The 24,673-nt window shown below is 36.3% G+C and overlaps 1 pseudogene; it reads left to right on the top strand.

Moving 5' to 3' along the window:
• Positions 1-15,972: 15,972 nt before the first annotated feature.
• The window catches only part of LOC149152667 (subtilisin-like protease SBT2.5 pseudogene), a 38,389-nt pseudogene continuing 29,688 nt past the window's right edge, over positions 15,973-24,673 (top strand).

Genomic DNA, 24,673 nt, shown 5'->3' with positions numbered 1-24,673 from the left:
AAATACTCGAAATAATGGGATTTCAGGGCTTACAGGTTGAGATGAGAACGACTGATCCATAAGTATAAAAGTATGTAGGACGCACAGGAAAGTGAGTGTCAGTGCTTCCGGAGTCGATTAATTTTGGTATGTAGAGTAGGGAGAATCTCGTGTGTAAAACACTGAGGACTTTAAATGTTTAAAGAATGAATTTGAAAATATAGAAAATCGCCGAAGCTTAAGGGCTTCTGCTGGAATTGAACTCTAATGCAAAGTTTCGAAAGTATTCTATACACAAGTCGCGAGAAACATGCACGCAGAGAAATTTTATAATCAATGGATCGAGTTAGCGGATTTTAATTGGTATCGTTGAAGTTTGACCGAGGGGCACGAACATCACTAAAAACTAAGAACGCCACATGGAAAACCTCAGCGAAATCTCTAGAGTGTCTGCTTAAGCCGAATCTGTATAGTGTTACTTCATAGAACCTCACCTTACCTATGTTTTACATGTGATACAAGAAAAGTGACCTACGTTTTAGTTTTCTTCCATGTTATACAAAAAAAAAATAAAGAAGCCCTTGGCTTTTTGTCTATTATGAAAATTTCACGACAATCACAACAATCACAATCAGTAGAGTAGTAAAATTTCACGACAATCACAATCAGTAGAGTAGAATTTTACTAGTAATGCAATTAATATTAATTACAAATATAATTTTAATGTTTTAGGTCTCAAACATGTGAGAAAGAAAAGTAACCTATGTTTTAGTTTTCAATTTAATATTTTAGATCTCTTACATGTCAGAAAGAAAAGTGAAAAGTGCGCTATGTTTAAGCGACCTATGTAAAAGTAAAGAAACCCTATCAATTTTTATTGACTTTTTCTCTACTATGAAAATTTCTACTACAATCATAAATAAACCATAAATAAACCCCATAATTTATTGACTTTTTTGTCTACTATAAAAATTTCTATACTATGAAAATTTCTACTACAATCATAAATAAACCCCATAATTTATTGACTTTTTTGTCTGCTATAAAAATTTCTATATTATAAAAGTTACTATGAAAATTTCAACCATAAATAAACCCCATAATTTATTGACTTTTTTTGTCTACTATAAAAATTTCTATACTATGAAAATTTATACTAAAATCACAAATAAACCCCATAATTTATTGACTTTTTTGTCTGCTATAAAAATTTCTAACCATGCACGCGATCCATATTAATATTTCTAGAGTACATACTTCTGTAACATTTACATGAGTCTCGGTTTATCGAGTCAGCACAGTTCAAGTGTTGTTTTATACATAATTAAGGTTACACACATACTTGCACACTTTACATAATGGTTACGATGTTTATACATATACCTCCTTTCAATGCTATCACCCATTTCCAGGATTGTTAATAGTTGAACATTGATAAAGTTGATGTATTGACATAATACAACTCAGCGGTTGCAGTGCGGAACCTATACAATGTATGGTGTGGTTGTCAAACTTAAATACGGAATTTATGGCATTTACTTTCGAACTACAGTTTATAATTCCAAGACATCTGCAATGTGCGTTAAATTCGCTAGTAGCATCACCATCGTCCATTTGGATGGATGGATGGTCAGCTGGCAACCCGCCATGTGACTACGCGTGCCCGGGGCTCCAAGCGCCATACGGCCGGATGCTCTGGACTTGCCATTTCGCGCCACATCCTTCCCGAACTCTAACGAGCCATCGAACGGAGGTAAGAGGCTGCTCCGGATCAAGGGTTAAGATTGCGCCACGATGCGGAAGGAGGATGAGATATCTGTAGAGGTATATTTCCTTTTTCGACTCATTCCATTTTCATTTTAGTGTGACTGTGCTGCTCGCAGCACTGTGGCGATTACCTAGTTTTGAAACCCTTCTTACTCAAGCAACTTCGCGCCTCGGCTACAGGTATAATGTAAATTAATCTGGTTCACATTTTCTTAAGCTTGATGATTCGGTTAATGGTTTATGCCACACCAGTTATTGGTTACCGTCTGCACAAATTTCTCTGTTCCCGTTCAGTCTTTAATTGTTTTCTAACCAGGTTCTCCGTTAATGAAATGGTTAATGTGTTCAGGTGGATGGCTGGTCGTTTAGCCCTTGATGTCAAGGGGCTTCTTCACGCTACTTGCTAACCCAATACCAGGTAAGGCTTGTTTACTGTGGAAGCTTGCTATACTTGACTTTTCAAGGCCACGGCTGAACATTTGTTCACTTGGGCAGGAATGTCGGGTGTTACTCTCTCGGATTTGGGTCCCTGTACAAGCTCAGGGTTCTCCCGGTTAATGGTCTTCCTGGTTCTATTTTTTTCTTGCCGGGTTCCTTGCCCCTGCTTAGGCGGAACTCCTCTGTTAAGAGGCACTGCATGTTGAGCATGCCTGTTTAGTTGTGACTTAATTAGCATGCATAACTGTCGTTTAGCTAAGTAACTTATTTTCCTTTGAACGCAGACAGTGTTTATTTATTAAACTAAGGTACTGAACTATGAGGGTTTAACTCCTGGTTAAAACTTGTTGAGATAATGTATATGAGACACGGGTAACTCCGTAAGCTTCAGCTTTATTCATAATGTTGTATTTTCGGTTATCCGCCTTCTCTAAACTGGGCTATGTTACAGACTTATTGTTTTATAATATCTCATTTTTAGAATAAGGCTATTGTTTTCCTTCCTTTCTAATGATGAATCCATATTTTACATGATTTCGCCTTTGTGTCCACTGCTGGTTAAGCATAAGCTTCGACTCGGCTAGAGTGGTTCATCCAGAGCGGGGGTTTGCAACTAAGTTTGGCCGAGGATGCATGTGACCACAGTTACTATGCCAGTTCCTCGACGTCCATACTTAATTGTTTTCGTATTATTTTAACCATGAATGCATATGTATATTTCTGTTCATGCAACACAGTTATGCGGTTATAAGGAATTGTTATTGTATGGATCCTGTTTTGTTATCAACCTCTGTTAAAACTTGCGGTCCACTTGACCGAGGTTTGAGGTATTTCATCACTTCTCTATGGTTTATAATGTAGCTTATTATATGGATTCGCTTGGTCTGCGTATCACACCAGCTTTACTTTCTGGTACATTTCGTGATTATAATGTATACTACAGTTTTCTTTCAGCAGAGAATGCTTGTAAATTTCCTTCTCGTTTTCTGTATACAAGGTTCCCAGTTTCTCATTTCGATTCTTGAATATGGAAAGAGGGTTTTACTATATGTATTTCCTGTTATTAAACTTTTACTACCACCAAGGTTACAATGATCTGTTTATTATGTTTCTACTTCTATTTCAGATAAAGAATGCAAGTTTGGTTCTGTCTCTATCTGTCATACAGAATCTAATGTTCTTTCCTTAGTTTTTTTTTTAAAAGAAAAATAGACAGATTACTTACCACTATTTCTATTTTCTTAGCACAGAGCCATGCAAGAAACATCTCAGCAAATATACATAGTAAGTCATACCTGCTTAACTGCAAACCTACTTGTAATGCTTTGTTAGGATATTCCGACACATAGGATATAGTTAAGTTCAACTTGGTCTAGTATAGAGTTAGGTTAGAGTTAGGTAAAGTGTGTTTCTTTACCGTTGTACATTTTGTAACTTACAATCCGACGGTCACGATATGTAGTGATCCGACGGTTCACTCTCACCTCGGTATTACCGACACTTGATCTGTGACTTGACACCCGATTGGTCCATGAGTTCTATTTAAAGCGCATGGAGGGTCATTGTTCGGGTAATCCGTGCATGAGAGAAGCTTATGTAAATTTTCATTCTTTGATTAATAAATTGCCTATAGTACCCACGTTGGGACAGGCCGTGGACTGTTTCCCTCCTTGCACTTTGAGGGTTTTAACCACGTCAAAATACTGGTGTATTGATTTGAGATCTGGTTGTGAGCGGTGTCCTTTTGGTGTTCTTTCTGAGGAACTTACCCTGTAAATTCCTACATGGTATCAGAGCTATTTGAGGGCCGCGTCTGTTGGTGATCCAAATCTGAAGCCGGTAGAACTGCATGCGGCTGTCGTTTCCTAGATCTGCTGTTTCTGACTGCTTTCGGACCGAGAGGACTGCTCTGTTGCGTTCGGAGCATCTGTTCCAGTGAGGAACCCATTTCGTTTCATGCGAAAAGGTTTCCGGTAGCCCTAGCTGCGTCATTTTTCAGATCGGGAGGTATACAGTGTTTTTTGCAGTTTACTGTTATTTTCTCTCTGCTTATTTCGATCTCAGTTTATTTAGCCTTTTTTTTAACCGGATCTATACCTTTCATTTCTGCGTATGCTCTTTGCCCTGCGACTCTGTGCGATCTGGGCAAATCAGAAACAGAAAGGAAGGATTTTTCTCATGCGTATGCTCTTTTCCCTGCACCTTAGTGTGATCTCAGAAAATCAGAAACATTGAGAAAAATATTTAGTTTTTCGGCTAAAGCTAACTTTGAGATTTTTTTTTAAATTTCTAGTTTTTTGGCTAAAGCTAACTTCGAGCCGCAAGGTTCGTTTTTCTTTGCATATTCGTGTTGGGTTTTGTGTTTTGTAGGGAAAAAGAGCTTTCTCAAGGCAAGCACGCAAACCAAGGCCCCCCCCCCCCTCCTCTCTCTCTCTCTCTCTCTCTCTCAAATTTTTTGTATAGATCAATTGGTTCAAAGCTATTTTAAGAGAGTAGAGGTCTTGGGTTCAAGTCTCCATTTTGTGGGGGCGGATTTTTTTCATTCCCGCACATTCGCGCACTTTGCCGGCAACATCAACAATTGTTTTTCAAAAAGCCATAACTTTTTCATCCGGAAGCCTTTTTCAGAGCCGTTTTTTTTAAAACCGCCTATTTTTTCGAGATCTATCCATTGGAACACTTACTTTCAGCATCTTCAGCTTCAGTTTTTTTTTTAAAATGGAAAGTCCATGCCAAGTCATTCTTGACAGCACTAACTACTTCCAATGGGTAGCCTACATGGAAGATTTACTTAGAAGTAAAGGTCTCTTCAGAACCACAGACCAAGAGAAGAAACCAAAAGATGAAGACAAGGCTGCAAAATGGGAAAATAGACAAGATCAAGCACGTGGTTTGATAGGGATGTCTATTTCTCCTGATCTTAGATTCCACATTGCAGAACTTGAGACTCCTCATGAAGCATTAGAAAAACTCGCTAAAGTTTTTGGGATTAAAAATGAAATTAGAGCCCATCAACTTGAAAATGAGCTGCTTACTTTGGATCCTAATAATTTTTCTTGCATTGAAGATTTCTTGTCCAAATTCAAGACCCTTAGATATCTCTTGGAAGGTGTTAAAGTTAAGAAAGAAGATGGTAACCTTATTTATTCCATCCTTACTAAGTTGGGACCAGCCTACTCTGTATTTGTTTCCACTTTCCATTCTACAAGGGAAGCTTTCATTTGTCAAGGAAAAGACTACAAGGCCCCTTCCTTTGACTCCTTTTGTGATTCCTTAATAAGAAAACAAGAAAAACTCTTACACCTTGGTCTTCTTAATCTTGGAAACTCTTCCACGAAAGCGTTAGCCGCCCAGCAGCAACCAAATTCAAAGAATCCTAAGAAGTCATATCCTCAAAAGAATGGTCCTAAACCATCTCAGCCTCAAAATGAAAGATCATTTCAGCAAAATGATAAGACCAATAAAAACAAATGGAAGAAGACTGATAGACATTGTAACTTTTGTAATCGAGATGGCCACTTAGAATCTAAATGCTTTAAGAAGATGGAAGCCTTGGAAGCCGCAATGAAGAAACATAACATCCATGTGGAGCCTACTTCAACTTCAACTTCCGGAATGGCACTTTCTGCATGTCATTGTCAATCATCTCAGTCTGGTTATGCATTAAATGTATCTTCTTCTTCTTCTTCTCATTCTCATGAGTGGCTCATTGATTCTGGAGCCTCTTGTCACATGGCCAAAAACCAAGCCATGTTTTCTTCTTTAAATGATTGTAACACCAAAAATATATATGTTGGTGATGATAGATCTCTTAATGTTGTAGGGACTGGAACTGTTCATCTAGACAATGGTCAGTTTAATGATGTATTATGTGTTCCAACCTTATCCTGCAACCTTCTATCTGTCTATCAGATAACTCATTCAGGTGAAGGTAAAATTGTTGAATTTTCACCTCATGATGTTGTAATCAAGGATCTAAAAGATCCTAAACAGATTCTAGCTACTGGTCTTGCTGATGATTCCAAAAGGTTGTATAAGTTTCACAACTTTGGGTCATCAAATCTTCCCTCAGTATTTGTTGCTCATAATGATGAAGTGAGCAAACTTTGGCATGAGCGATTTGGTCACTTAAACTATCGCTCCCTTCAGCATCTATGTAAAGAAAATATGGTGACAGGTCTTCCTATGGTATCTTGCAAAGATGGTGTTTGTTCCGGATGTGTACTCGGAAAACATCATCGGGACAGTTTTGACAAACGTGCCTCTTGGCACGCCTCAGCCCCTTTACAGCTTGTGCACAGTGATTTATGTGGTCCTCTTCCTGTTGCTTCATTCTCTGGCTGCAAGTACTTCTTAACTTTCATTGATGATTTCTCCAGACGCACTTGGGTATACTTCTTAAAACTCAAGAGCGAAGTATTTAACACCTTTTTGGCCTTCAAAGCCTTTGTTGAAAAACAATCTGGACATCAAATTCTTAAGCTAAGAACTGATAATGGTGGAGAATATGTTAAAAACACATTCATCAAATTTTGCACCGAAAATGGAATTCAAATGCAACATACTGTTCCATACACTCCACAACAAAATGGTGTAGCTGAAAGGAAAAATCGCACCTTAAAGGAAATGGCTAATTGTATGCTGCAATCTAAAGGACTCAGTCTTAGTTTTTGGGCCGAAGCAATTAATTGTGCAAATTATATAATCAATCGCACTCCTACTAAGGTTCTAGAGAATATCACTCCAGAAGAAGCTTGGAGTTCCATTAAACCAGATGTAAGTCACTTTCGTGTGTTTGGAAGTGAAGCATGGGCCCATATTCCAGATGAAAAGCATAAAGCTTTAGAACCTAAGAGTGAGAAATGTACTTTTGTTGGATATTCTGAAGATGTAAAAGGTTATAGACTTATTCCATTTAAGTCCAAAAATGTTATCATTAGAAGAGATGTAAAGTTTGATGAAAATAAATCGGCCTGCGAGCCTAGTCCGGCGGATGTGCCACCTCTTCCTATCTCTTCTATTTTTGAAAACATTTCTTCTTTAGATGATGAAAGCGAGGATGATAATCCTCCCCCACCTTCTCAGATCCTCAACTTCCAAGATGGGTCCGTGCTACTCGGGATGCAGCAGGTGATCTTGCCGGTGATCCTACAGATCAGCGACGTACACGTTCTCAGTTTGAAAGAGCCTCTTCTTTACTGGCTCAAGCTCCAGTAAATCATGATCCTGACACTTTTGCAGAAGCTTCAGGCCATCCACATTGGGAAGCAGCTATGAATGAAGAATATCATTCATTGATGACAAATGATACATGGGATCTTGTTCCTCTACCAAAGGGACGCAAACTTGTTAGATGTAAATGGGTTTACAGAACCAAGTATGGACCAGATGGGAAAGTTGATAAACATAAAGCTCGTCTCGTTGCTAAGGGCTTTTCACAGGTTGAAGGCATTGACTACACTGAAACCTTCTCCCCTGTTGCCAAAATGAACTCTATCCGCCTTGTTCTTTCCCTTGCTGCCTCTTTAAAATGGGAAGTCCATCAGATGGATGTTAAATCTGCCTTCTTGCATGGGGACTTGCAGGAAGAAATCTATATGGAACAACCCATTGGCTTCATACAAACAGACTCCAGCCTTGTTTGTCGACTTAAGAAATCCCTTTATGGCCTCAAGCAAGCTCCTCGGGCTTGGTATGCCAAAATGGATAGCTTTCTTTTAGAATCTGGCTTTTCTAGGTGTCATTCTGACAATACTGTCTACACCAAGAAAGTGGGCAACTCTCTTATCATCCTTGTTCTTTATGTTGATGATCTTATTCTTACTGGTAGTGATCCCAACCTTATAAACCATGTGAAGTCCAGCCTTAAAAAGAAATTTGAAATGACAGACTTAGGACACTTACACTATTTTCTCGGTCTTCAAGTCTTGCAATCCCAGGAGGGTATTTTCCTTTCCCAGTCCAAGTATGCTTGTGATATTCTTCGTCATTTTCACATGGAAGACTGTAAGCCAGCCCCTTCTCCCTTTCAGTCTGGAGTCAAACTTTCAGTCTCTTGTACTTCTCCTGAAGTTGATGCTACCTTATACCGTCAACTTGTCGGAAAACTCTTGTATTTAACCCATACTCATCCTGATCTTTCCTTTGTTGTTGGCCTTGTTGCTCGTTTTATGCAAAACCCCCATGAAAGTCATTGGAAAGCAGCTAAAAGAATACTTTGTTATGTTCGAGGTACAGTACAGTTTGGGATTCATTACAGTGCCAAAGCAGCTCCTCTGTTAGTTGGTTTCACTGATTCTGATTGGGCTGGTGACCCTGATGATCGGAAGTCTACTGCCGGTTATGTCTTCACTCTTGGTTCAGGACCTATTACATGGGCTTGTAAGAAACAGGCTGCCATTTCTCTTTCGTCAGCAGAAGCAGAGTATCGTGGTGCCGTGGAAGCTAGTAAGGAAGCCTTGTGGCTTCGTCAGATCCTATCAGAGTTTGGCTTTGAGCAGCAGCATCCAACCACACTTTGGTGTGATAATCAAAGTGCCATTCAGCTATGCAAAGATCCAGTCCAGCATCAGCGCAGCAAACACATTGAACTACACATGCACTTCATCAGAAAGCTCATTCATGACCATGTTCTTGAAGTGCAATATTATCCAACAGATGATCAGGTTGCAGACATCTTCACAAAGGCTCTCACAGAGGCGAAGTTCACTAAACTTCGATATATGCTTGGAGTTCAGGAAGTTGTCACTAAGGGGGGATAGGCTCTAGTGCCTCCTTCCTTCTCCTATTGTGTCATATTTTTAAATCCTTCAATCCTATCCCAAGTTGTTCTTAAGGGGGGATGTTAGGATATTCCGACACATAGGATATAGTTAAGTTCAACTTGGTCTAGTATAGAGTTAGGTTAGAGTTAGGTAAAGTGTGTTTCTTTACCGTTGTACATTTTGTAACTTACAATCCGACGGTCACGATATGTAGTGATCCGACGGTTCACTCTCACCTCGGTATTACCGACACTTGATCCGTGGCTTGACACCCGATTGGTCCATGAGTTCTATTTAAAGCGCATGGAGGGTCATTGTTCGGGTAATCCGTGCATGAGAGAAGCTTATGTAAATTTTCATTCTTTGATTAATGAAGTGCCTGTAGTACCCACGTTAGGACAGGCCGTGGACTGTTTCCCTCCTTGCACTTTGAGGGTTTTAACCACGTCAAAAATACTGGTGTATTGATTTGAGATCTGGTTGTGAGCGGTGTCCTTTTGGTGTTCTTTCTGAGGAACTTACCCTGTAAATTCCTACATGCTTGTCAATCCACCCGTCCGTAGGAAGATTCTTCTTGATCTTCCACCCCCAAGCACTATGCAGACCCTCTTGACTGCAGTTTCACTGGCTCTGCCAGATCTCGCTATCTGGTCCTAACCAGACATAGCGCATACAGGAAAATCTCTTTCCTTTTTTTTTCTATGCCATCTGATCACTACCAGACATAGCATACCTTCCTTACTCTGCCATCTGATCCCTACCAGACTTGGCAATCTTTCCCCTTTTTCCTCTGGGGACTCAACTACCTCCTGAAGGTAGTTAGGGTTTTTTTATATATTTTAACTGCCTCCGCAGTTATCAACCATGATTAATCATATGCTCAAATCAAATAGTACTAACACAGTTTTTTTTTAATTATCATAATACTAGCAACAGAGTTTTATACTTTTCAAATAAAGTTTTTGTTCATGGTTAACTTTACTATTTACCAACATTAACTTTTCACGAGGAATATTACATCTCCCCCTCCTGAAAGCCTACATCGTCCCGATGTTGCTGCTCATTCAAAAACAGTCTGGGATAAGTGTCCCTCATAATCTGTTCATTTTCCCAGGTGGCCTCATCAGGCCCAAAGTGCTGCCACTGCACTTTAACCTGGTTGATGACCTTTTTCCGCAGCTCGACTCTTCTCCGATCTAGTATGTTCACTGGTTCGACCAGGAACTCTCCTTCCGGTTCCACCTGAAAAACATAATAATCAGATCAGCTGCTTACTAACATTCTATTTCAGTTTATATTAATTAACAGTCTTCCCTTACCTGAATGTTCTGCCAACTTATTATATGCCTAGGGTCATAAACATATCTCTTTAAAACTGATACATGGAAGACATTATGGACCCGAACATGGCTGGGCAGGGCGAGCTGATAAGCTACCGGCCCCACTCGTGCCAGAATTTGGAATGGTCCACAGAAACGCGGTGCCAATTTGGCACAAGCATTCCATTGGAGAGTACTTTTCCTAGCTCGTATTCTGATGTACACATGCTCACCCACCTGGTACTCTTTAAATGTTCTTTTCCGATCTGCAAAATTTTTCTGCCTGTCCTGGGCCATCTTTAAATTAGCTCGAACTTTTTTCACCATGACTTCCATCTCCTCCAACATCTCAGGGCCCAGCAGGAATTTGTCCTCCGGTCCACCCCAACTGGAGGGTGTGCGGCATTTCCGGCCGTAAAGCACTTCGAATGGGCTCATCCTCAAGGATGCATGATAACCATTGTTATAAGCGAATTCTACGAGGTGTAAATACTCCTCCCATCGCGTAGGTTGCTGCATCACATAAGATCTCAGCATGTCTTCCACCACTTGATTCACTCGCTCAGTCTGCCCGTCAGTCTGCGGGTGATATGCGGTGCTGAAGTTCAATTGAGTTCCTAGACCTTCAAATAAGGTCCTCCAAAACACTGAGGTGAATTTAACATCACGGTCAGATATTATTATCTTTGGCAGCCCATGAAGTTTAAATATATTTTGCATAAAAATGTTTGCGATTTGAGCTGCACGGTAAGTGGATTGAACCGGTATGAAGTGGGCTGATTTGCTGAGTTTATCTACTACCACCATTATAGAATCATTGTTCTTTTTGGATTTTGGCAAACCCGTAATAAAGTCCATGGTTATGGTCTCCCACTTCCATTCGGGTATGGGTAATGGCTGTAGTAAACCCGCAGGGTGCTGATGTTCAGCCTTCACCTGTTGACACTCTAAGCAGCGCGCCAGGTATTCTATCACATCCCTCTTCATGCCTGGCCAGTAATACTCCTTCCTCAGCGAGGTGATTAATTTCTGGTAACCCGGATGTCCTGCATAAGGACTTTTATGATATTCATCCAGAATCTTTTCTTTAATGCCGCTCTGATTGGGTACATAAATCTTCTGCTGGTAGCACAAGATTCCGGCTGCATTCAAGGTGTACCCTTGTTGTATTAAGCGGGTGTTTGAATTCTGTACTAGTTGCTTCTTTTGTAAGTAAATCTGATCTTGTGCAGCAGCCTCATCAATCTCTTTGTCAAGGGTGGACCATCCTTGACTAATACCAATTTCATAAATGCAATGCACTTTTCGGCTCAGTGCATCAGCTACTCTGTTCTCTTTTCCTTTCAAGTGTTTAATTTCAAAATCGAAATTTCCCAAAAAGTCCACCCATCTTGCTTGTCTTGCGTTTAAAGTCGGTTGACTAAAGTAGCTAGTCAAGCTATGGTGATCAGTCATCAGCAAAAATTTTCTCCCCACTAAATAATGGCGCCACATCTTTAATGCATGAATCACCGCGGTTAATTCCAGATCATAGGCAGAATATTTCTGCTCATGTTCTTTTAACTTCCTGGATTCATATGCAATCACCTTACCTTCCTGCATTAATACTCCACCTACGCCCTCCTTACTTGCATCCGTGCAAACTACATATTCCTTTTCGGGATCTGCCACACACAACACAGGTGCAGTGGTAAGTAAATGTTTGAGCTGTTCAAAACTCCGTTGACAATCTGCTGTCCATTTAAATATTTTTCCCTTCTTCTGCAAAGAGGTGATAGGGTAGGCAACTCTGGAAAAACCTTCTACAAACCGCCGATAATATCCAGCCAGCCCCATGAAGGATCGAATATCTGCTACGTCTTTGGGTATTGGCCATTCCATTATAGTTTTGATCTTTTCGGGGTCCACAGCTATACCCTCTTTCGTAATAATGTGGCCCAAATACTGGATCTGTTCTTTATAAAAATCACATTTGCTGAATTTACCATATAACTGATGCTCCCGTAATGTCTGTAACACTATTCTCAGATGCTCCTCATGCTCCTTGATATTCCGGGAGTATATAAGTATATCATCAATAAAGATCAACACAAATTTGTCTAGGTATTGATGAAATACACTGTTCATCAAACACATAAATGTCGCAGGTGCATTAGTTAACCCAAAAGGCAGTACCACAAACTCGTAGTGTCCATAACGAGTACGAAAAGCTGTTTTGGCTATGTCCTCATCTTTAATTCTGATTTGATGGTAACCAGATCTTAAATCGATCTTTGAGAAGATTGTCGCCCCCTTTACCTGATCAAACAGCTCATCAATGCGGGGTAAGGGATATTTGTTTTTAACTGTCAGTTTGTTCAGTTGTCTATAATCTATGCACATACGCAGAGTTCCATCCTTTTTCCTCACAAATAACACAGGAGCTCCCCAAGGGGATACACTGGGACGGATATACTTCTTGTCCAACAACTCTTGCAGCTGCATTTTTAACTCAGTTAATTCCGGCACACTCATCCGATAGGGTGCTCGGGACACTGGGGCTGCTCCGGGTACCAACTCGATGGTGAAGTCTAAATCTCTTTTGGGCGGCAGCCCTGGGATCTCTTCAGGAAATACATCTGCAAAATCTTGCACTACCGGTATATTTTCAACAGTTGCAACTTTATCCACAGAACCTGCGTACCCTACTTGTACTGCATAAATCTGGCATTTCTTCCGGACACTTTTAACCAGCTGTGAGGCCGTGATTGGCCGGATCTGCACTGGTTTCTGGATGCCTTGAATCTCTTTTTCCACTCCCAGTTCATCTCGGTAAGAAATTGTTTTCGTTTTACAATTAATTACAGACCATCGCTGTTCCAACCAGTCCATTCCTATCAGCACATCATAGGATCCAAGAGGGAGTACGTTTAACTCTGCTGTTATTGTTTGTCCAACTATCCTTAATGGACAGTTGCTGACCTTAGTCAGTACTCGTCTTTTGGCCCCAGTGGCCAGCTGTACTAACCAAGGGCTTTTAAATTTAATAGTTTGCAAACTACAGCTTTCCACAACTTTGGGACTTACATAGCTTAAAGTAGCTCCTGGGTCTACTAAAATAGAAACAGTTCGATCAAAGATCTTACCTTCAAACTCTATCATTGTTGGCTGGTAATCAGCTTGTCGATCCTCCAGTGCTGCATTTATTCTGGGCATAGATCGGGCCACATCTCCTACTGTAGAAGCTTCATAGAGCTGGGACAACTGATCGCTTTCCTTCCGATGAGGGCAATTTTTAATATAATGGGGTCCACCACAACCCCAGCACTGAACGGGTGGCCTAGCTGAGCCTTCATTGTCCAATCTAACCTGTTGTTCACTATATTTAGATTCAGCAGGAGGCTTGAATCTGTTCTGATTTTTGGTTGGATTCCTAGTACTAGCCCCTTTCGAGAATCCTTTTTGAAAGCTGCTGCGATTTCCCTTAGTTCCCACAGGCATTCTGCTGCTCCTCTTATCTGTCCAACGCTTCCCAGAATTTTCTCCTTTTTGTTTGTTTTGCTGATAACATAGTCTCGCCTTCCGAATCGCTTCATCCATCGTCTTCGGATTATCAAACTCTATCCTTTCTCGCATTGCCAGAGGTAGGCTACTAACAAACCTTTGTACCTTAGCCTTCTCCTCACGAATATACGGCACATAACGAAGCAGGGATGTGAATTTAGTTACGAACTCGTCAATGGTCTGCTGTCCAAGCCGCAGATCATGAAATTCTCGCGCTTTTTCATCGTAAAAGCGTTCTGTCAGATACTTCTCCTTGAAATATCTTTGAAAAATTTCCCAGGTCACATCCTGCTCACTCACTCCCCACACCATCTTGACCTCCTCCCACCATAGTGTGGCTTTGGCCTGCAGCTGAAATATAGCCAGCCTTGCTTTAAGATGATGATCATACTCGTATACTTGAAAATACTTATTCATATTAATTAGCCATGCCTCTGCAGCTTCTTCTGACTCCCCATCGAAATGAGGTGGTTTAATCTTCCGAAACTCCCCTTGTAGTTCCATCCGTGGTCTTTTTGGAGTTTGATATTCAGAAGCATTAACAGACTTCTCTCCTCGCGTCTCCGCTCTGTCCTCTGCTTCCTCCTGTTCAGTGTGATAGCTCTGTTCATCTGTTACTCGTGTCTGTTCAGGCCTCGGATGTGACTGCTGTTGATGTTGCTTATCAGATAAACTTTTCAGAATCCTCTCCTGTTCCACATTTAATCTTGCGTTATCTGCACGCAACCGGGCCATTTCGTCCTTCAGTTCCTGAACTGTTCTCATTAGCGTCGAATCAGTATTGCGGCCTTCTGCTCCCAGTTGCACCCAAAGCTCAGGATTTCCCCGAGGTTGCCCCACATTATCGGGTTGATCCAAATTTCCATGAGGAGCGCTATTTTCTCTCCTCATTCTGCTGCTACCTGCTTAAGAATAACTCATTAAACAGATATAATTTGTTTTTAGCATACTCTCAACTTTTGTCATGACACTATGTATATTTATATTGCTGTATAACTTGAAATTTTCCCAAAGGTCACAGAGTTGTAAACCTGGGCTCTGATACCAATTTGTCACACTCCCTTGCTAAACAAGTAAAGTAAATTTTTTTTTTATGATTAACTACCATGCATCAACCATGCACGCGATCCATATTAATATTTCTAGAGTACATACTTCTGTAATATTTACATGAGTCTCGGTTTATCGAGTCAGCACAGTTCAAGTGTTGTTTTATACATAATTAAGGTTACACACATACTTGCACACTTTACATAATGGTTACGATGTTTATACATATACCTCCTTTCAATGCTATCACCCATTTCCAGGATTGTTAATAGTTGAACGTTGATAAAGTTGATGTATTGACATAATACAACTCAGCGGTTGCAGTGCGGAACCTATACAATGTATGGTGTGGTTGTCAAACTTAAATACAGAATTTATGGCATTTACTGTCGAACTACAGTTTATAATTCCAAGACATCTGCACTGTGCGTTAAATTCGCTGGCAGCATCACCATCGTCCATTTGGATGGATGGACGGTCAGCTGGCAACCCGCCATGTGACTACGCGTGCCCGGGGCTCCAAGCGCCATACGGCCGGATGCTCTGGACTTGCCATTTCGCGCCACATCCTTCCCGAACTCCAACGAGCCATCGAACGGAGGTAAGAGGCTGCTCCGGATCAAGGGTTAAGATTGCGCCACGATGCGGAAGGAGGATGAGATATCTGTAGAGGTATATTTCCTTTTTCGACTCATTCCATTTTCATTTTAGTGTGACTGTGCTGCTCGCAGCACTGTGGCGATTACCTGGTTCTGAAACCCTTCTTACTCAAGCAACTTCGCGCCTCGGCTACAGGTATAATGTAAATTAATCTGGTTCACATTTTCTTAAGCTTGATGATTCGGTTAATGGTTTATGCCACACCAGTTATTGGTTACCGTCTGCACAAATTTCTCTGTTCCCGTTCAGTCTTTAATTGTTTTCTAACCAGGTTCTCCGTTAATGAAATGGTTAATGTGTTCAGGTGGATGGCTGGTCGTTTAGCCCTCGATGTCAAGGAGCTTCTTCACGCTACTTGCTAACCCAATACCAGGTAAGGCTTGTTTACTGTGGAAGCTTGCTATACTTGACTTTTCAAGGCCACGGCTGAACATTTGTTCACTTGGGCAGGAATGCCGGGTGTTACTCTCTCGGATTTGGGTCCCTGTACAAGCTCAGGGTTCTCCCGGTTAATGGTCTTCCTGGTTCTATTTTTTTCTTGCCGGGTTCCTTGCCCCTGCTTAGGCGGAACTCCTCTGTTAAGAGGCACTGCATATTGAGCATGCCTGTTTAGTTGTGACTTAATTAGCATGCATAACTGTCGTTTAGCTAAGTAACTTATTTTCCTTTGAACGCAGACAGTGTTTATTTATTAAACTAAGGTACTGAACTATGAGGGTTTAACTCCTGGTTAAAACTTGTTGAGATAATGTATATGAGACACGGGTAACTCCGTAAGCTTCAGCTTTATTCATAATGTTGTATTTTCGGTTATCCGCCTTCTCTGAACTGGGCTATGTTACAGACTTATTGTTTTATAATATCTCATTTTCAGAATAAGGCTATTGTTTTCCTTCCTTTCTAATGATGAATCCATATTTTACATGATTCCGCCTTTGTGCCCACTGCTGGTTAAGCATATGCTTCGACTCGGCTAGAGTGGTTCATCCAGAGCGGGGGTTTGCAACTAAGTTTGGCCGAGGATGCATGTGACCACAGTTACTATGCCAGTTCCTCGGCGTCCATACTTAATTGTTTTCGTATTATTTTAGCCATGAATGCATATGTATATTTCTGTTCATGCAACACAGTTATGCGGTTATAAGGAATTGTTATTGTATGGAGCCTGTTTTGTTATCAACCTCTGTTAAAACTTGCGGTCCACTTGACCGAGGTTTGAGGTATTTCATCACTTCTCTATGGTTTATAATGTAGCTTATTATATGGATTCGCTTGGTCTGCGTATCACACCAGCTTTACTTTCTGGTACATTTCGTGATTATAATGTATACTACAGTTTTCTTTCAGCAGAGAATGCTTGTAAATTTCCTTCTCGTTTTCTGTATACAAGGTTCCCAGTTTCTCATTTCGATTCTTGAATATGGAAAGAGGGTTTTACTATATGTATTTCCTGTTATTAAACTTTTACTACCACCAAGGTTACAATGATTTGTTTATTATGTTTCTACTTCTATTTCAGATAAAGAATGCAAGTTCGGTTCTGTCTCTATCTGTCATACAGAATCTAATGTTCTTTCCTTAGTTTTTTTTTTAAAAGAAAAATAGACAGATTACTTTCCACTATTTCTATTTTCTTAGCACAGAGCCATGCAAGAAACATCTCAGCAAATATACATAGTAAGTCATACCTGCTTAACTGCAAACCTACTTGTAATGCTTGTCAATCCACCCGTCCGTAGGAAGATTCTTCTTGATCTTCCACCCCCAAGCACTATGCAGACCCTCTTGACTGCAGTTTCACTGGCTCTGCCAGATCTCGCTATCTGGTCCTAACCAGACATAGCGCATACAGGAAAATCTCTTTCCTTTTTTTTTCTATGCCATCTGATCACTACCAGACATAGCATACCTTCCTTACTCTGCCATCTGATCCCTACCAGACTTGGCAATCTTTCCCTACCTTCCTTACTCTGCCATCTGATCCCTACCAGACTTGGCAATCTTTCCCCTTTTTCCTCTGGGGACTCAACTACCTCCTGAAGGTAGTTAGGGTTTTTTTATATATTTTAACTGCCTCCGCAGTTATCAACCATGATTAATCATATGCTCAAATCAAATAGTACTAACACAGTTTTCTTTTAATTATCATAATACTAGCAACAGAGTTTTATACTTTTCAAATAAAGTTTTTGTTCATGGTTAACTTTACTATTTACCAACATTAACTTTTCACGAGGAATATTACAACGATCATAAATAAAGAAGCCCCATAATTTTTTATTGACTTTTTGTCTATTATAAAAATTTCTATATTATAAAAGTTAGTTTCTATAATCAGGAATAGAATTTTACTAGAGTAATGCATAATAATTTCTATATTATAAAAGTTTCTATAATCAGGAATAGAATTTTACTAGAGTAATGCATAATAATTTCTATAATCAGTAATAGAATTTTACGAGAGTAATGCATAATAGAATTTTAGTTTTAAAATTTTACCAGAATAATGCATTAATTTCTGGGTATTTTAATTATAAATATAATTTTAATGTTTTAGTTCTCTTTTATAAATGAGACAAAGAAAAGTGACCTATGTTTTAGTTTTCTTGCATGTCATAGAAAAATAAAAAAACCCCATAAATTTGTATTGACTTTTTGTAAATTATGAAAATTTCTAAGACAATTACCATTAGTATTTTAGAAATTTACGAGTAATGGATTAGTTACACCGTATTTTAATTGTAAATATAATTTTAATATTTTAGTTGTTTTATAAAGTGACTTATGTTTTAGTTTTCTTCTAGGGTATTTTCATTCTAAATATGATTTTAATATTTCACATTGTCTTACATGTGAGACAAAGAAAAGTGATCTATGTTTTAGTTTTCTTTTATGTGAGACAAAAAAAATAAAGAGCCCCGTAAAATTTTATTGACATTTTGTCTACTATGAAAATTTCTACCACAATCACAATCAGTAATAAAGTTTTAGACTTTTACAAGTAATACATTAGTTACGGGTATTTTAATTATAAATATAATTTTAATGTTTTACAAGTAATACAATAGTTACAAGGTATTTTAATTATAAATATAATTTTAATGTTTTAGTTAGTTACAGAGTATTTTAATTATAAATATAATTTTAATGTTTTAGTTGTCTTACATGTGAGACAAAGGGCAAAGAAAAGTGACAAATGTTTTAGTTTTTTTCCATGTCACAAAGAAAAATAAAGAAACACCATAAATTTTTATTGACTTTTTATTTACTATGAAAATAGCACCATAATTATATTTTTTTTTCTATGTCACATAAAAAATAAAAATAAAGAAACCCCATAATTTTTATTGACTTTTGGTTTACTATGAAAATAGCCCCATAAATTTTTATTGACTTTTGGTTTACTATGAAAATAGTCCCATAAATTTTTATTGACTTTTTAATTTATAGGACAGTCACAATCTCTAGAATTTTAAAAGTAACGCATTAGTTACCGGGTATTTTAATAATAAATATAATTTTAATGTTTTAGTTGCCTTACAATCTTTAGAATTTTAAAGGTAATGCATTAGTTACCTAGAATTTTAAAAGTAACGCATTAGTTACCGTGTATTTTAATAATAAATATAATTTTAATGTTTTAGTTGCCTTACAATCTTTAGAATTTTAAATTTTAAAAGTAATGCATTAGTTACCGGGTATTTTAATAATAAATATAATTTTAAAGAATTTTAAAAGTAATGCATTAGTTACTGGGTATTTTAATAATAAATATAATTTTAATGTTTTAGTTGTCTTACATGTGAGACAAATAAAAGTGACTTATGCTTTAATTTTTTTCATGTCAGACAAAAAAAATAAAGCCCCATAAATTTTTATTGATTTTTTGTTTGTAATAGAATTTTAGAATTTTAAAAGTAAATTTAGTTGTGTTACATAGGAGGCAAAGAAAAGTGACCTATGTTTTTTTCTTTCATGTTAGACAGAAAAATAAAGAAGCCCGTAAATTTTTATTGACTTTTTTTTTGTCTACTATGAAAATCACAATCAGTAATAGAATTCTAGAATTTTAAAAATAATGCATTAGTCACAGGATATATATATATATATATATATATATATATATATATATATATATCATTTTTCACAAAGAAAAGTGATCTATGTTTTAATTTAATTTTCTTCCATGTTAGAAAGAAAAATAAAGAAGCTCCATAAAAAGGCCCATCAATTTTTATTAACTTTTTGTCTACTATGAAAATTTCCTCACAATTACAATGAGTAATAGAATTTTAGAAGAATTTTAGAATTTTACTAGTAATGCATTAGTTATAGGGTATTTTAATTATAATTGTAATTTTAATGTTTTAAGGTGACCATGTTTTAGTTTTCTTCAATGTGAGAAAAAAAATAAAGAAGCCCCATAAATTTTTATTGACTTTTTGTCTACTATGAAAATTTCTAGGAAAAGCACAATGAGTAATAGAGTAATAGAATCTTAGAATTTTAAGAGTAATGCATTAATTACAGGGTATTTTAATTATAAATGTAATTTCAATATTTTCCTTGTCTTACATGTGAGACAAAAAAAGATCTATGGTTTAGTTGGAAAGGTGACTTATGTTTTAGTTTTCTTCCATGTCTGACAGAAAAATAAAGAAGTTCCATAAATTTTTATTGAAATTTTGTCTACTATGAAAATTTCTACCACAATCACTAATAGAATTTTAGAATTTTACCAGTAATGTATTGAGATTTTGTCTACTATGAAAATTTCTACCACAATCACTAATAGAATTTTAGAATTTTACCAGTAATGTATTAGTTACAGGGAATTTTAATTATAAAGATAATTTTAATATTTTAGTTGTGTTACATGTGAGACAAAGCAAAGTGACCTATGTTTTAGTTTTCTTCCATGTCGGACAGAAAAATGAAAAAGTCCCCTAATTTTTTATTGATTTTCTTTTTTTTTTTACTACTATCAAAATTTCTACAAAAGTCACAATCAATAATAGAATTTTATTTTACGAGTAATGCATTAGTTACAAGGTATTTAAATATAAATATAATTTTAATGTTTTAGTTGTCTTATATGTAAGACAAAGAAAAATGACCTATGTTTTAGTTATGTTCCATGTGAGACCAAAAAAAATAAAAAAACCCCATAATTTTTTATTGACTTTTTGTCAATATGAAAATTTCTATGACAATCCTCATGAGTAATAGAATTTTAGAATTTTACAAGTAATGCATTAGTTACTTTCTTATGATCTAGTTTTCTTCCCTGTCAGACACAAAAATAAAGAAGACGCATACATTTTTATTGACTTTTTTTATCTACTATGAAAATTTCTAAACAATCATAATTAATAATAGAATTTTAGAATTTTAAGAGTAATGCATTATTTAAGGGGTATTTTAATTATAAATATAATTTTAATTTAATAGGGTTAATTAATAAGCATTTTCAAAATTACCAATATTATTTTTATTATATTAGTAAAATTATAATTAAATGATATTAAAAAAATTGCAGTAAATGTGTAGGATAAATAGGAGTGTCTATTTGAGAATCTCAAAGTAAAAATGGAGTGCATATCCTAAACTCTAAACTTTTTAAAATTTAATATTACTACTATGTCATTACAAAAATATATTATTTTTACAAATTGTCTGCACAAAATTATACAAAAATAGAGCATAATCCATAATCCATCAAAATGCACTCCACTAAAACCAAGGGACTTTAGAGTTTCTTGAGAGGTTGAATTTATTTCTTTGAGGTATTTCTTGCCTCATGTCAATGGAATTTTTATTTAACACTTATGAAAATGATAGAGAGGATGGTGCATTTTGGCCTTCTTTCTCTTTCTCCTTTTTTTGAAGTTGAATCTTCTTTTTCTAGTACCAAGACTTTATCTTGAGGAGTTTGTAAACAACCCTAAATGTGAGTTATATCCACTTTTGAAGAAATTTTATTATCTAATTGCATGGTATTAGTGATGTCTTGGGATCATGGACCTCTTTTACGTCCTCTTGAGAATGCAAAGCTCCAAATTTGTTATGAGATATAGATTTAGTCTTTTGAGGGAGTTTGAGGTTTAAAATAAAGTTTAAATCTCTTTGGAGCATGATTCTTTATCTTTTTTGAAACTAGCCTAAAGCATTGCTCATCATTATTATGAGGAGTTGGATTCAGCTTAGAAAATGTTTGGAGAATATTTTCGACATATTTTGCAAATTGTCCATACTCATGGCAAGTGTTAAATTTAAAAGGAAGATCTTCATAATCAAGAGAATGAATATGGCTCCATCCCTCAAATTCAAGGTGTATCCTCTTAGGAAATCCCTCATGAAAATCATTTTCCATGCATATTATAACACACTTGAAAATACTACCTTGAGCTATGCATGGTTATTTAATGACCTAACATGTTTTCAATTGCTTTGAAGGTACCCTACCATAGAATAAAATGGGGAAATTCTGAAGTCTAGCCTAGAGAGGGCTAGAAGAGATTTCCATGTTTGGAATGAAATAACGGATCCAATGGGATAGGAAAATTCCCTTGTAGTCCATGAAGTAAGGAATAGATTTAAAGACCACATCCCTAGCTTCTTTATTTTGAAAAATCAAAATAAAGAAAGCATTACTACAATAAAACATTGCAAGAAGGTCATGGTCACTCCAATTCTTAGGTGTCCATTAGAAGATAATGTTAGCATTAGGCCAAAGCCCTATATATTTAAGTATTAATCCTCTCTCTTTCAAGATATTGATATTAATTATGAGGTGTCATAGAAGAACCTAAGTCTAGCTTGGGAATGGCATCTTATAGTTTGGCACATCTATTATTTTTACTGATGGAATTTCTCAAAGAAGGAACCCGGAAATAAGAAAATTCATTAAAATGGAAAAAAATTACTAGTGAAGGAATCACTATAATTGATTTCTTTTTGTTATTTTGAAATTCTAGATCCACTATTTAATTCCAAATTTAATAAAATATGTGCCCATCACCCTCAAATATGCATTGAGGAACTCTGGTCTACTATAATAAACCCTATAATATAAAGTGAGGGACTATTATTTGTTGTCATTTCCCAAGGAGAAGTGGCTAATATTGTCTTTGAAACTAAAACAAAACTCAACAATATACAACAACACTTTTATAACCTATATTGGAGATGTCGATCAAGATCTAAGGCTTGGAAAATCTACAGGTATATGAGGATTCAAAGGCAGCGGTGGAATGGACCAATGGAAAATATAACCTGGACATTGCTACTCTTGGACATTGCAAACAAAGGGTTAAACAATTATTCAACTCCTTCAACCACATAAAGATTGGATATATCTTTGGGGAATTGAATGGATAGATGGATTCTCTCTCAAAGAAAAGACTGACTACATAGTGGAGGGTCTATCTATGTGGTAGAATATGATGTTAGTAGCCCACTGTTTTATGGACAATTTACTCTTTGCTAATATTTTTATTTTTTGTTTAGTGCTATATAGTCATGTATATGACTATTTTTATTAGCAATAATTCTTAGATCATTTAGATATATTAAACCATACATATATATATATATATATATATTTTAATATATTATAAAGAATGAAAACACTTTATTTAATATCAATTTTGTTATATTTTATTCTTTAAAAAAACAATGAAATTGATTAAAAGGAGGTGCCTATGACTAGAAATGCTAATTACAATCAGAGCATAGCCTCCACTCCTTTTTTTCTTTTTCAAATAGTATAATTTAAATTTAAACTTATTAAAAACTGGTAAAAGACTTTTAATTGATTTGAATTGCGAAAGTCAGAAACTTTGTGTGGAGGAGAGTTTTTCAAGTAAATACAAACTTGTGAGTGGAATCTGCTTTGTTTTCCAAACATAACTGTGGTATCTGCTTTGTTTTTCAAACATGATTGTGGACTTAGATTTGTGTTGACAAAAAGGCAGTGCCTTACTTTACAAAAGAAGATGGACTCCACCGCCAACGTATTCCACTCGTTTTCACCAAATATAAATGCAAATCAAAAACTGAAACTACTTGTCAAGTTTCCATAGAATCATAAATGCAAATGAAAATTGAAGCTAGTGGTCAAGTTTCCATAAAATCAAACATTCAGAGGGTTTTTTCATATGAAGGGCAGATTATACATCAGCCTCTATCATCCTTTTCATATGAACAATTTTATTTATTTTGTTACATTTCGTTTTCCATGTTTATGTGTGTTGTAATCATAACAATTTGTTTGTTTAAGTGCACTGATATATAGAGTGTGTTTTGGTATCCTCTTAATGTTAGGGGTTTGTTATTGCAGTGAGTTAACTCATTTAATTTAATTTGACATGAGCTTTTGTTTTTGTTATTATATATATTTTATAATTTGTAATCTTTGAGATGAGAATTTAATTTTTTTAGAGTTAATTTATTATTAACGGTTTATAAATTACAGGTTAGGTAATTTATGGTTTTGTTCATATTATGTAGTTAGATATAGTGAATATATTTTAAAATACTTTTGTGTCATTATAAAAAAAATATGATAAGATTTAATATAAAACCTATTAAAATGTTGAAAAGGTATTCTTGACCTAATTAAAAAACTAATCATTTCTTAATACACAATCTATATTAAGGAAATTATTTAATTTTCTCATTTACCATTTAAATCATTTAAATTTTATGAATAAATTCTTTAAATTTATATTATTTAATTCTTTTGAATCATATTATTTAGATACTTATTATATTTTAACCTTTCACCCATTTTTATTACAAATAAAAAATATTATTTTTAAAATTTAATTTTATGAAATATTTAAAATCTTATTAAACATTTTATCCTAACAAACCATAATCCTATCATAAAAATGATCAATCTAAATTTCAGCTTGCTTGCACTTCCATTTTCTTGTATTAGGCTACCTAAGCATCTCAAAAACTGTTTAATGATACATTTTGCCCATAAAACATTAAAAGAAATTACTACTTTGAATATTGATCCAATATACATATACATTATTGCATAATAAAACACCGCATCTTTCAATTAAGTGGCAATAGCTCATAAAATTTATATTAATTTATTTTATTCAATACGCATTTATATAAATATATAAGTATTTCCAA

Source organism: Pinus tabuliformis, chromosome 9, assembly GCF_031772625.1.
Source record: "Pinus tabuliformis cultivar Carrire ecotype Pingquan chromosome 9, CPIR1, whole genome shotgun sequence".
Taxonomy (NCBI): domain Eukaryota; kingdom Viridiplantae; phylum Streptophyta; class Pinopsida; order Pinales; family Pinaceae; genus Pinus; species Pinus tabuliformis.
The sequence above is the reverse complement of the archived record's forward strand: the minus strand, read 5'-3'. Positions and strand labels throughout refer to the sequence as shown.